This window comes from Puma concolor, chromosome D4 (genome assembly GCF_028749965.1).
Source record: "Puma concolor isolate L17-30 chromosome D4, mPumCon1.1.hap2, whole genome shotgun sequence".
NCBI classification, from domain to species: Eukaryota; Metazoa; Chordata; class Mammalia; order Carnivora; family Felidae; genus Puma; species Puma concolor.
The window spans coordinates 60731017-60745372 of record NC_141679.1 but is presented as its reverse complement, the minus strand read 5'-3'; the positions used below and the strand labels follow the sequence as shown (position 1 = coordinate 60745372).

Below are 14356 nucleotides of genomic sequence, written 5' to 3'. Positions count from 1 at the left end.
GACGGCCCTCCCCGGCTGCTTTCCACCCTCCTGACAGGCTGTGCTCCTGCCTCTCTGTTAAATATTTTGAATGTCGCCCTTGGAGATGGGTCTCTCAGGAAAGATAGCATCAACCAATCACCGTGTTCCTTCTTCAAACATGGTTAGGCTTCTAGGTGTGGGCTAGAATTAGGGTAGATTTGAGTCACACAGGCTTCGCTCACCTCAGCCCCCAGGACCTTGGAGATTCAAAGAAGTTTAGGGTTGCAAGGATGCTTAGAAGTTGTCGAGGGCACACACCTTCCCTTCAAGGGGAAACTGAGGCCCGGAGCAAGGAAAGATTTGCCCAAGGAGTTCCAGGGGCAGATCTAGAACAAAAACCAGGGCCCTTCTCTAGATACGGGGGGGAGGAGGGCAGTCTTCATTTCCAAATCATTGCTCTCTCCCCACCCCCTTTCATTTGGGAACGTGGTGGAGGATACCTAGAAGGCAGAGGTGAGGGGAGCCTCACCTCACTTCTTGCCGCACCCCCACACTGGCTAACCTGGAGAGCCAACCCACCTCCAATCTCTGTACCATCAAAATGCATAGCTTCAGCCACCTCCACACACGCCAGATCCTTTTGCAAGCCCCCTCTGAGAGGGGATGATACCAGGTTTACGAAGACGGCTGTGTGCCTGGCACACCGAGAGCTAAAGCTTGGGAGGGCAATACTGCTGCTTAACTGCGGTGTGGTTTTTCACAAGATGTTTTCCCACTGTTGACAGCGTGTTCCAGTCAGACACTGGCTGCAAATGGACTCGGGCTGTGAGTCAGCAACAACATCTGGGAGTTGGAGCATGTGATGAGAGGATGGCCAGTAGGTAGAAAATCAAGCCGTGACCGATTTGGGGGTGAACATCAGGAACACAAGAGATGCCACGGACACCCCAGTCTCCCTCGAGCGGTAGTCCTCGGGTACCGTCCACCATGACACGTGGGACAGATGAGGCCCACAGGGGAGGCAGGCTTCCGAGGACACATCCTGGATGAGCTGTGTGTCCACTCCCTCTCCCCCGCGTTGGGCCACTCATGGCGACTCAAGTGAGAGAGAGAACAGCCCAACTGTCCTGCAAACCTCCATCTGTGATTATCCACGGTGAGCAAAGCAAAGTCTCTGTGACGTGCCTGCACCTCACAGGTGACCCCCATCAGGCTTACGCCCAGGCCTGAGGCAGTGCTGGCTCTAGTTCTTTAGTCTTGGGCAGGTCACCTGATCTCACCGGGCCTCCATTTCTAGGGCTGTAAGATGTGAGTAATGATAGCTGTTCTCTTGGAACTGTTGAGGAAGTTAAATGAGATAATGCACGAGGAGTGCTTAGCTCACTGCCAAGCACTCCCAAAGTACTACTTATAATCAGGTGAAATACATTTTCCCAGGAGACTGGTTACCCAAATACGTATGTTGAAAGGGAGATGTATTATCCAAACATATCTCAAAATTCAGAAAATGAAGATGTACAAATATAAAATGAAGTACGCACTGAAAGCAAGTGTTTTCCCAATGATCCCCACCAAGATGACCTGATAGATTTCTGTCACTGTAAAGGGTTTTGACGGCAGTAAGGTGCTGGGGCACATGCTGGCCCCTAAGGGCTCAGTGCTAGGAGAAACCCACCAGGCTGTAACTGAGGGGGAAAGGGTTTGCCAACTCACATCATTTTGGAATATATCTGATAGAGGTCACTGACTTACTTAAAGTAGGGTCTCTTAACCTTGGCGTAATTCACATTTTGGGCTGGGTGATTCCTTGTCGTGGGAGCTGTCCTATGCACTGTCAACTGTTCACCAGCATCTGTGTCCTCTACCTCATGGATGCCAGTAGCACCTCACTTTCACGATGTGACAGCCACAAATATCTCCAAACATTGCCAGATGTCCCCTGGGTAGCAAAATCACCCCTAATTGAGAACCACTGTTTTCCTCTTTTTTAAAAAAGTTTATTTATTTATTTTTGAGGGAAAGAAAGAGCGCACAAGCCAAGGAGGGACAGAGAAAGAGCGAGAGAGAGAATTCCAAGCAGGCTCCACACTGTTAGCACAGAGCCCGATGTGGGGCTCGATCCCACCAACTGTGAGACCATGACCTGAGCTGTAATAAGAGTTGGACACTTAACCGACTGAGCCACCCAGGTGCCCTGAGAACCACTGTTAAACTGAAGCCCATATCATTGCAATAGGGAAATAAAGATGTTTTTAATGTCCTTTAAAAATACTACTTATATAGCATGTTAAAGTATGGCTTCATTTATTTACATCTTTTCTGAAAGCAGTTGGTTTTTTAAGAAATAAAAACATCAGGGGTGACAGGGTGGTTCAGTCGGTTAAGCATCCAACTCTTGATTTCAGCTTAGGACATGGTCTCACTGTTCATGAGATAGAGCCTCTTATTGGGCTCTGCGCTGACAGCATGGAGCCTGCCTGGGATTCTCTCTCTTCCTCTCTCTCTGCCCCTACCCTGCTTGTGCATGTATGTATACACACACACACACACACACTCTCTCTCTCTCTCTCTCTCTCTCTCTCTCTCTCTCAAAATAAAATAAATAAAAGAAACAAAAACATCAAAGGCCTTTTCTCACAATTCTTAGCTTATTGGATTTTAAAAGTAAATATTGAGAATATCAGCCTCTTTAGGAGTTAAAGTTTTTTCCTCCATTAAATGGTACATTTAATAAAACATAACATGGTATTCAATTAAAACCAAACAGAAGTGAAATAAGTCATACAGAAAAAGACAGATACCATATGTTTTCACTCTTATGTGGATCCTGAGAAACTTAACAGAAGACCATGGGGGAGGGGAAGAGGAAAAAAAAAAAAGAGAGGGAAGGAGGCAAACCATGAGAGACTCTTAAAAACTGAGAATAAACTGAGGGTTGATAGGGGGTAGGAGGGAGGGGAAAGTGTGTGATGGGCATTGAGGAGGACACCTGTTGGGATGAGAGCTGGGTATTGTATGGAAACCAATTTGACAATAAATTTCATATTAAAAAAAAATAAAGCTAAATGGAAAAAAAAAAACAAAAAACCAAACATAGTTGCATATTTTAAAACTCCTGGTTATTTCTCATTTTAACTTGTTTTCAAAAATTGGCATGTGACCTCACATGATATACTAAACTTAAGTCCAAATGGATCAAAGATCTAAATGTAAGAGCTAAGACCATAAATTTTTTAGAAGAAAACAGGCATAAATCTCTGTGACTCTGGATTAGGCAATGGTTTCTTGGATATGTTACTAAAACAATAAACAACAAAAGAAAAAAGTCAATAAATTGCCTTCATCAAAATAAAAAATGTTCATGTTTCAAAGGAGACTATCAAGGATATGAAAAGACAACCCACTGGGAGAAAAGTTTTACAAGTCATCTATCTGATGAGGGTCTAGTATCCAGAATACGTAAAGATCTCTTACAACTCAAAATATAAAACAAATAAACCAATTTTAAAATGGGCAAATGATCTGAATAGACATTTCTCCAAGAGAGACACAAAAACGGCCAATACACATAAAAAAGATGCTCAACCCTATTAGCCATCAGGGAAATGCAAATGAAGCCCAGAACGAGACACTACTTCAGACCCACCAGAATGATTATAATAAAAAAGACAGGGGCACCTGGGTGGCTCAGTCGGTTAAGCTAAGTTTCTGACTGCCTTAGGTCATGATCTCAGGGTTCACGAGTTTGAGTCCCGCGTCAGCCTCTGTGCTGACAGCTCAGAGCCTGGAGCCTGCTTCGGATTCTGTGTCTCCCCCTCTCTGCCCCTCCCCTACTCATGCTCTCTCTCTGTCTCTTGGTAATAAATGTTAAAAAAATAAAATAAAAGACAGATAATCACAAGTGTTGATGAGGATGTGGTGAGAGTGACACCCTCATGCACTGCTAGTGGGAATGCAAAACGGTGTGGCCACTTTGGAAAACAGTCTGGCAGTTTCTCAAAAGCTTACACATAGTTATTATATAGTGCAACAATACCCACTCTAGGTAATCTCTCTTACCTAGAGAGATGAAAGCAGATGTCCATACAAAAGAGAAATGAAAGCAGATGTCCATACAAAAACTTATAAATGAACTTTATATATTATTCAGAATAGCCAAGAAGTTGAAACAACTCAAATGTCCATCAAGTGATGAATGGATAAGCAGAATGCAGTACATCCACACGACAACACTATTTGGTGATATAACAAAACAAAACAAAACAAAACAAAAAAAAGTAGTACTGACATATGCCACCACATAGACGAAACCTTGAAAACATGATGCTAAGTGGAAGAAGCCAGTCACAATGGACCACAGTACTTGAATCCATTTATATGAAGTGTCCAGAATAGTCAAATCTATAGACACAGGAAGTAGATTAGTGGTTGCCTCAAGCTGGGGAGGCTGGAGAGAAATAAATAGGGAGTGAGAGCTAATGGGCATGGGTTTATTAGGTGATGAAATTGTTCTAAAATTGATTGTGGTGATGTTTGTATAACTCTGTGAATACACTAAAAAACACTGATTTGTACATTTCAAATGGGAGAATTTTATAGCATGTGAATTATATCTCAAATAAAGCTGTTATTTATAAATGGCATACGTTATCTAGGGAAAAATTAGAAAAGTGGCTAATGCAGTAGCTAACTAAATGGTCAGGGACCACCAAGGGCAGAAGGCTCTTCGTGTGCCAGTGGTCAGCAGTGATGCTGAGACTGGCCAGGCTGGAGCTGGCCAAATTTAAAATGGTGTCCTGTTTGATGATGTGATAAGCCTCACCAGGTAAATTAGTCATTGAGAAGTTAAATGGGTAAGAAAATACTGCCTTGGATGTCTCAGGACTCTTAAAACCTAAAACTGAGTCTCAGACCCAAGCTATCCAATAGGGAAGGTAAATACTACAACCATTTTCTTGGTGGCTCTGACTAGGAGAGTTATTTTGTGAACAGGTATATGTAGAGATGTATCTTTCATTCTTGTATTGCTTGTTCATTCAATAAATATCTGTGGGTATTATGTATCCAGGTTGCTAACAGGCAGGGACAGGACCCCGCAAAGAGATATCTAGTTTGGAGCAACTGGGGAGGGGGCAGGTAAATGGGGGAGGTGAATTGAGAGGAAAGTCTCAACTCCTGCATGTATGGAAAACTCTGCATTGCTTTGGTTTTCAAGTTAATCAAGATCCTAAAAGGAGGTCTATTTCACTGAATAGCAGAGAACGTCTATCACTCGCCTCCACATTACCTGTTAAGGTTGTATACTTCCACACTGCCTGCGGTAACTGGAACCTCTAACCTTGAAAGAATTTGTCTCGTTCTCCTCATCTTAAAGTGTGTACAGGGTTAATCTGCTGGGCAGGTCCTTCTTTGTAGTAACTTCAAAGGGAAGCATCAGTGTGGCTTCTCCAGGGCAGTGATCAATTAATTCTGCATTAGGGGAATAGGTATTTACTTGCACACACCACACATGTATCTCCACTCCAAAGACAGGTTGGTTAGGGATGAGATTTTCTTTGGGAGACAACCTTGTTAGGTAGGACTCAAATCATGTCTTCATGTCCTTACAGTTGGAAATGTACTCCTATGAGGAGGGCGGCTCTCTGATCTTAGGCTAAAATTACATCTGGTAGTTGCTTGTGGGGTGATGGGGTCTGTGGCACACTACAGTGCCTCTACACGACTCAACTCCAGAGAATTATTGCCATGTAAGAATATGGGTGACACCATTAGATCTGCTCATCTTTATGTGGAAGCTCTTGGTTTTTAAATATTGGCACAAAATCCAAATATTTTAAAAACCATGTTCAGGTCAAATAAAACACATCTGCAGTCCAGACCAAGTCCGTGGGCTACCGCATTTTGCCATGTCTGACCTAAGGTTCCCATCAGACTAGAATTCAGTGTAGAGAAGGTCAAGATATTCATTCATTTATTTGACAAATATTTACTTGAGTGTCTTGCCCATGTCAGGCTCTGGGCTAGAGGAAGAAAGAAGTGTGTGTGTGTGTGTGTGTGTGTGTGTGTGTGTGTGTGTGTGAGTTTTAAATTTAGTGGTTTAAAATTTTTTAAAAACACATGAAAAGTTTAATATGTTTTTGGAAAAATCACAAGGAAAAAAAATTAGGCAATCTCTTTCGGTGTTTCCCTACTCTTGGGTTTTTAAATGGTGACTTCCTTCTAAATGTAAAATTAAAACTCGGATGTGCAGCTTGACAGGTTAACATCTTAATTTAACTTTCACACCCACACTCTGGGGTCCAGTTGTCCACAGGACAATGGAAACTTTGCTGTATCCTTAAATGTGCTGTTAGGAGCTCTAACACCCTGCCAACCGGTGCCCGTAAGACCACATATCAAATATCTGCACAATTATCATTGCTATAGATAGTTAGAGCTATGTCAGAAGCCATTCCAGCCAGGACCACTGTGGGCTTGTTGAGACGTGCACACATGTACAACGTGCAGGCAACACAGGCACACCACACACACACACACACACACACACACACACACACACACAAAATGTATTGAAAGGATTGTGGATTTCTGGCAGCTCAGTGCTGCAAAGCTCTAAGAGAGACTCTGGGCCAATTCTTTCATTTCCACTGAGGACACTGAGGCACAGAAAAAGCCAGGAAGCCTGAGTTCATATACGGATGACACTGTATTAGCATACCCAAGAATCAGTATGACTATTTCCAGACTGGTGACTAATCATACATAAATTGTCCCCTAATCTGATTCTTCACGGCAACAAAAAAACAAGCAGTTTTATCACTTTTCTTAAATAAATCAGCTTGTATCTAAAGACGAGGGAATGTTAAAGGTGCCCCCACCTTTAACTCCAGCTCCAGGAGACCTGGATTCCTGTTCTGTGACTGAACCACAACACGACTCCTCAGAAGAGGACAGGTCATGTGGTACAATCTCTGCTGCATACTGGGAGCAGCCGGCTGAGGGTCAGGGAGGGGAAGGGCCTAGTTTGAGGTCATATGCTGGACTGACAGCCTAAGACTCTTGACTTCCAAGCCACAGAAAATGTTCCATCCCACCTGACAGCCTTCCTCTAGGAACAGATCCTGGAAACCAGATGTGGTGCCGTATGAGAACCAGTTTTCCTCTCCAAGTGTTAGAAAGCCAGAGCTCACCTCCTTATCAAACTAGTCTCGGTTTGCAGATGGAGAAACTGAGGCCCAGAAGCATGGAGTTACAGTCCTGGGGGAAGAGTGAAACCCAGGAGGCTGAACTTTGCAAAATGCCTACTGACTTCTCTCCTCCACCCCATTTTAAACGACCTAACCCTGTCCTAGATGGCCCCTCTCCCTCCCCTTCCACCACATCTGCAAGACCAACATTTTATAGGCCAGTCACCCAATTAGAAGGTATCTGGCCACAGAATATCTTTTTAACTGGACTTGAGGACTTTTATTTTCCAGTTATCTCCCAGGTATGTTTTCCCCTTGTATAAAATGAGGCCCTCTAGCTCCTCAGGGCCTGGATGATATAGAGCACTCTGCCTCTGCATTCCTGACCAGTGACTTCTAGATCCCACTAGATATCATTCAGTGGGGCTTCAACAGAGCTCTCTTGTCTGTTGGGGGGGGGGCGGGCGGGGGGAGGACTTAACCTGAGAGTGTAGGAGGGTGCCACACCACTCCTATCCCAGGCACAGAGGGATAGGCAGGGTCCAAACCTTTAAGTGCCCCCCCCTCTTCGAACATATTCCCACCCCAACACACTCTGGGCATCTTCCCCCTTTCTCTTGCTCTCCAGAAAGATCCAGGCCTTTGGCTCCGCTGCCTTGACCTTGCTACGGGACCGGTGAAACCCAATAGTTGCTACTTCCCCCAGTTAACTTTTTAGGGCATTAGTGCTGACATTCAAAGGCACGTTTGTGGCCAAGTCCATTTGTGGTGGGGCTTATTGGTCCTAACAGCACACTTATCTCACTCTGGTGTTCATGGCACAAGGTGGGCCAAACCTTCCCTTCCCCCATGTTCTGATCCTCCTTTTCTGCCTCACATTCAAGAAAAATCTTCCACGTTCCCTGCTGTGCTGGGCCCTGGGCATCCTGAGACAATGAATGCGTGACTCTGCTCCACCGGGGCCCACAGCTAGAGGGGAGACACATGTCCATGTGTGAGCAATTGTACTCAGCTTCTTGGAGGAGGTGGTTCCTGAGCTCAGTGAGTCCCAGTGGACCAGGCAGGAAAAAGCCAGGTGAGGAGGACAGAGGAGAGGGTCTTACAGGGGACAGAAGCACATTACAGATGAGGGTGTGGCGGGATGAGGGGGCGTGGCCTGCTAGGGGAAGGAGTCCGGGTGAGTCTGAAGCTGCAGCATTCTGAAGTGTCTGCATCCTGTGCAGACCATCCTCCATCAACTGTCATGCCTCCAAGTGGGACCATCAGAGCTGCCTCCTGGCTGGCTTCCCTGCCTCATGCCTCTCCCTCTCCTTTCCCCTCCCGCCAGCCAGACAAACCCCCCCAACATCAACATCTGTGTCATTCCTCAGTACTGTCACAAATGCTCAGTGTCTCCACTAACCTCCAGAATCACCAACAAATTCATCAGCCAGGTACAGAGAACTTCTCATGATTTGACCCCAACACACTCCTGTCCTCAAGTGTTCCCTGTTCCAGCCTCTCTGGGCTGCTCCACATTCCACGGCCGCGCCCTGCTCTCACATCACCATGCCTGTGATCAGGCTGTGCCCTCTGCCTGGCATTCCCCTCCACCTACGCCCCTGAATTTGTCTTTTAAAGCCCTTCCCTCGGGCACCCTGCTCGGCCTTTGCAGTGCTCCCCACATCGATCCGGTAATTCTCTGTCCAAACTCTCCTAGGCTTCCTGCCAGTGCTTATGCAATGCTCATCGTATTCTGTCTTGGAGCACATCTATGCTGGATCTCTCCCTGAGGAGACAGAGTGCCCCTCAGGGGCCAGCTGCAATGTATATTTGTCCTCTCTGCATCCCCAACACCAAGCACTGTGCGCTAAGAAAATGTACTCTGAATAGTCCAGAGTCATACAACACTCTGCTCCAGCTCGGGAACGATGGTATCGCCCATACACCCTTCGGGTCAACATCACACCTGCTGCCCCAAGCAGGTTGGGGGTAGGGGGATACATGAGAGGTGCTAGGGTGGGGGTGTCCAGGATGGGGTTCACCCACTGACGGGGATTTTGGGAAATGCTAAACTGCCCTTTTTGTGATGTTTTCTTTAAGGGCCTGGATTTGGTTAATTTCCTGCCAACTTTTTTTTTTTTAATGTTTATTTATTTTTGAGAGAGACAGAGACAGAATGTGAGTGGGTTGGGACAGAGAGAGAGGGAGACACAGAATCTGAAACAGGCTCCAGGCTCTGAGCTGTCAGCACAGAGCCCGATGCGGGGCTCAAACTCACAAGCTGCGAGATCATGACCTGAGCTGAAGTCGGATGCTCAACCGACTGAGCCACCCAGGCGCCCCAATTTCCTGCCAACTTTTCTCACTCTGCCTCAGAGCCTTAGGCAGAGCAGGACATTAGGCCATCAAACTGGCAAACTCACAGTGACAGACTCCAAACAGTACCCGATATCATGTCTCCCCTTCTTTGGTAATAAAAGCACTCTACTCCTACAGCTGAGCAGAAAGCCACTCGGATTAAAGACGACTATTCCCAGGCCCCCTTGCAGGTAGGTTGATCCACAGAACTCAGCCCTGGTCCATGAGAAGGGTCTAACGGTGATTTCCAGTAACCTTCCTTAAAAGGCACTTACATAATGGCTTTTCTCCTTTCCTTTTTCTCCCCCTTCTCTCTATTCCGATGCCTTGTGTGCAGCTATCACGGCCGCCACCCTGGACCGTGAGGATGAAGACTACACCCCAGGGATGGCCAGAGACGAGCTGGATGGAATCTGGGACGCTGGGAAGTTTGGGGAGCTGAGCTCCATACCAGCCCTAAACTGCCCACTTCTGGACTTGTACTTGAGGGGTGAATAAACCACTGCTCAAGTAGTGTTATTTTGAGTCTCTTATACTCGTAGCCAAATTGCATCCTACCTGACAACCTAGGTTCTCATCCCAGGGCTGTGAGGCCACAAGAAGTGTGATGGTGCTCTCTGGCTTTGGATCCTCCTTCTCTAAAATGAATTTCAAAAGCCCTATTAGTGTCATACTGCGGAATACAGGTGTGAACTCCATACAGATAGAGCCTATTGCCAGGGAGTTTTATCATCATAGGGCATAATTGTTCATTTCCATTCAACCGACCAGCTACCGCATTATGGGGACACTCAGGATATCTGCATTTGATTGTGCAAGTTGTGCACTGCACAACTCCAAGGACATTATCTGCTCTCTGGTTTATGTGAACAACGTCTCCTGCAATGCACAACCTACACATCTATACCTGGCTGCCCTATATCTGGTGGTACAATGTGGCTTCAAATTTAGGAAACCTAGATTCTAGTGGGCAAATCATATGTTCAGTTTCGACAAACATTTGTCAAGCAGGTACTATGTGCCAGGTACTGGGTTAGGTGCTTTTCGTATATCTAACCATATTTATATATATTTGTGTGTGTGTGTGTGTGTGTGTGTGTGTGTGTGTGTGTGTATAAACAGAAACAAAAGCCTGTCATATGAAACAGAGCCTGAGTTGCAAACTAGGAGGCCTATAGTCCAAATAAATGCCAAGACTTGGGCTGGTTTGGTCTGTGCATTTAAATGTGGTATCAACATTTTAAAAAGAGGGAACTTGCACGTAAAAATTCAGATATCCACCATTTCTTGAAAAATTAAATGATCTGGCCATATTGAGCTTTCCCTTCCACATTGGCAACAACTGGTGGAGCTGAATGGCAAGTGCCCTTTAGTCAAACACAAAATGTCCTGTTTGCTTCTGTCCCCACTACCCCCTCCTGTCACTGACACGGGTCAAGAATCAGTTACCATTCATCACTGACTGTGTTGTTACTTATCTTCCTGGAAGGTTAAGTGGCAAGTGAAAACTTTCTTCTGTCCACATCTCTTTCAAGAGTGGAAAAGTGGGGGCGCCTAGGTGGCTCAGTCAGTTAAGTGTGAGACTCTTGATTTCGGCTTAGATCATGGTCGTGCAGCTCTTGAAATTGAGTCCCACATTGGGTTCTGTGCTGATAGCACAGAGCCGGCTTGGGATTCTCTCTCTCTCTCTCTCTCTCTCTCTCTCTCTCTCTCTCTCTCTTCTCTGCCCCTAGCCTGCTTGCTCTTTCTCTCTCAAAAATAAATAAATAAACATTAAAAATAAGAGCGGAAAAGTAAAAGATGAACCAGGATGGAAAAAGTAAAGATGAACCATGTGCCTCAAGAAATTGGTGTATCTCCCTCCCTTCATGTCTATTACCTATCTGATGTTGGGGGTGCTTGGTTTGCTGCCTCTCAAGCAGACAGTGTTCACAGAGTGGGAGAGATGGGGAAGAGACTAGAAGGCAGGGTTTAAACTTTAGCTACTGTGATTTTTTTCTTTTTAAGGGTGATCTGAATAAAATAAGGTAAAATTTTTACTTTTGTTAAACGCAGATGATGGGAGCATAGGTATTGTCTGTACCTTCCTATGGGTTTTGAATGTTTCCCATTAAAAATGTCAAAAGAAAACTGCTCAGTGTCCTCAGTGTGGGGCAGGTGCAGTGCTGGGGGCTTGGTGGGAGGGCAGGGGGGGGGGTTGGGAGAAATGGGAGGGTTTTGAACTGAGGAGTGAAGGGCTTCAGGACCACCAGGTCTCCTAGCAAAGAAGCAGGAGAAGAGGGACCAAGGAGAGAGGAGGGCTCTTCGGAGAGGCTAGAGAGGGGTGTGGGGAGCTAGTCATGGGGCCAGAAGACAGAGCTTAGGGTGGGGACACACTGACACCTGGCCTCACTCACCCTCCCCCTGCCAGGCCCATCCTTGGTTCTGTGCATGGCCGGCAGTGTTTCTAAGGATGTGTGCCTATTTTTAGAGCAGAGATTTATTTCTTTCCATTTCAACTGTTTACTTCTGTCCTGGGCTTGCAATTCTGCTGGTTTGTGTTACAAGGGAGAACCATAGCCCTGTGGACCAAACTTGGCTGCTTCCTGCATGGCCAAGAGTGTCCTCTGGCTTACTGGGTGCCATTTAGGGCATGAGTAGGGAGGATTTTATGATTTTGTGGAGTCTGATGGGAAGTACAGTGATGTGACAGGAAGTCCCAAGTTCTCATCCTAGGTCTCTGGCTGACTTGCTGTATGACCTTGAATAAGACCTCTGTCCTCTTTGGGCTTCAGGGGTTTTGTTGTTGTTTTTTCATCATTAAAATGTCAATATTACCACTTACCTCATAGGGTTGGTATGAGGAGTCAATGAAATGCATAAAGCACCAAGTGAATGAATGACATGTGTCCGGGAGGGACGCCATAAATGTGGGTTTCTTTCCCTGCATCATGTACCTTTATGCAAGGGGCGGGGGAGGGAGGGTTAGAGGGTTTCTAAGGGTCCTTCCAGCTCTGAGATTCCGCAGTTCGAAGTTTTCTCTTTCATCATTTCTTCCTGCAGTTCATGGCCCCTTGTTCTCAGAGCTCTTGATGTATATTGTGGACTAAGAGAAAGAGGTCTGCCTGAACTTGGCCTGTAGCCTACCAGTTGTGTGATTCTGGGCATCTATTTCTCTTCGTAGGATGGTTTCAACCCCAACCTTGAAGGACCAATCTCACAGGATCCTTGTAGCAATTTTATGAGATGATGCCCATAAAACACTCAGCACAGTGCCTGGCATGTAAAGAAGATCTCACCTCAACAGAGAATATAGCTATTATTACCATTATCATTACTATTATTATTTCGGGCCCTGCAGGGGGACTGTAGTTTTGCACTGTTGTTTCTGTGGCTATAACGTGCCATGGAGTCCCGATGGCTGACTTCAAAACCAACTCATAGAACTCTATTTCTTTATAAGGTTGGGATTATCTCTACCAACTTCCCTCTTGCTAATATTTTAATCCTTTTACTGAGACACTTAAGAAAAAGTCTTCCTTTTCCCCAAAGCTTCACTATCAAGAAGCAATATTTACAAATAAACTCTTTAACTTGATGGTATTTTTCTTTCTTTTTTTTTAAAGATTAGTATTGATGGAGAAACTAACACAACTTCAAAGGAAATCATATTGGAAAAAACAACCTGCTGGCAACTCCCCCCTCTACCCCCTGGGCGGCCCCATCCCACATGTGCTCCTAGGAGGCTGTGGTCGACAGCACAGGCTAATGGCTCAGGACTGTGGGCTGGAATCCCAGCACTATCTGTGTTGCATCCTGGGCAGATTATTTCATCTCTCTGGGCCTCGGTTTCCCCATCTTTAAAATGATGCCCATGACGGATCCTCTCAGAGGAATGAAGGAGATCAGCTATGCAAAGCTCTGCCCGTGGCACAACCAGGAGATGTTAGCCATCTATTGATCCCATAAGAGCCTGCACACTGGTCCTGGCACAAGTCACAGCGTGACCTGTCATTCTTGAATGTTTCTGTGTGTTGCCCATTTTCCCCACTGCCTGGTGCAAAGGCGATCTGAACCAAGGAGTTGGCTCGGCCTCAGAGCAGCATCCACTTCACTCCAGAGAGAGAGAGAAAGGGCAGATCCTCTTGGGGAATCAGTCAACAGCGGATACTTTTAGCACAAGGAGCATTCCTCTCCCGCGGGAGTCCGAGTGCAGCAATCTCATGATAAGCTCGAGTTTTTCCAGGCCGCAGAGTGAGAGATAGAAAGTTTCAGGGACTTTTTTTTTTTTCTTCTTTTTTTCATGCGCACAAGCTTGGAACCCTCTGCTGCAAACAAAGCTGCCTTCCAACTCCGAGTACTCTACCCTGTCACGTGACACCGGGGCTTAACAATTGCATCACTGAAAACCTAACCCTCTGAAGCGTCAGCTGAATTCAGGTAACAAGATCGCCAGCAATAGCTCATAAAATCATAGCTGGTTAGAGCCGGAGGGGATGTCTGAAGGCACCTAGGCTGACTGCATCCCTTTCACAGATAGGGAAACTGAGCCCTGGAGAGGGAAAGCGCCTGCCTGAGTTGGGAGCAGAGCCAGGACTGAACCTGGACCGCACTGCAGGTTGCATCCAGGAAGAAAGGAGGATGGTCTGCCATACAGCACTCTCCCCAGTAACAAAACCAGAGCACATCTGTGGCTCAAACTATCTTCCTGAGACACCCATGAAGCTTCACAGGGGCTCTCAGAACCACATCATGGCTCATCCACTGCCTAGATGTGGGACCTTAGGCGATTTACTTCACCTCTCAGTTTTCTCATCTGGAAAATGCCTGCATCACAGGATTATGATGATGGTTGGATGAATTAATATTTTCAAAGTGCCCAGAATGCT

General features: G+C 45.9%; 1 protein-coding gene across 2 annotated transcripts in view; it reads right to left on the bottom strand.

Moving 5' to 3' along the window:
* The window catches only part of TMOD1 (tropomodulin 1), an 87599-nt gene that overhangs the window by 46940 nt on the left and 26303 nt on the right, over window positions 1–14356 (bottom strand). The gene's annotated exons all lie outside the window — the stretch shown is intronic.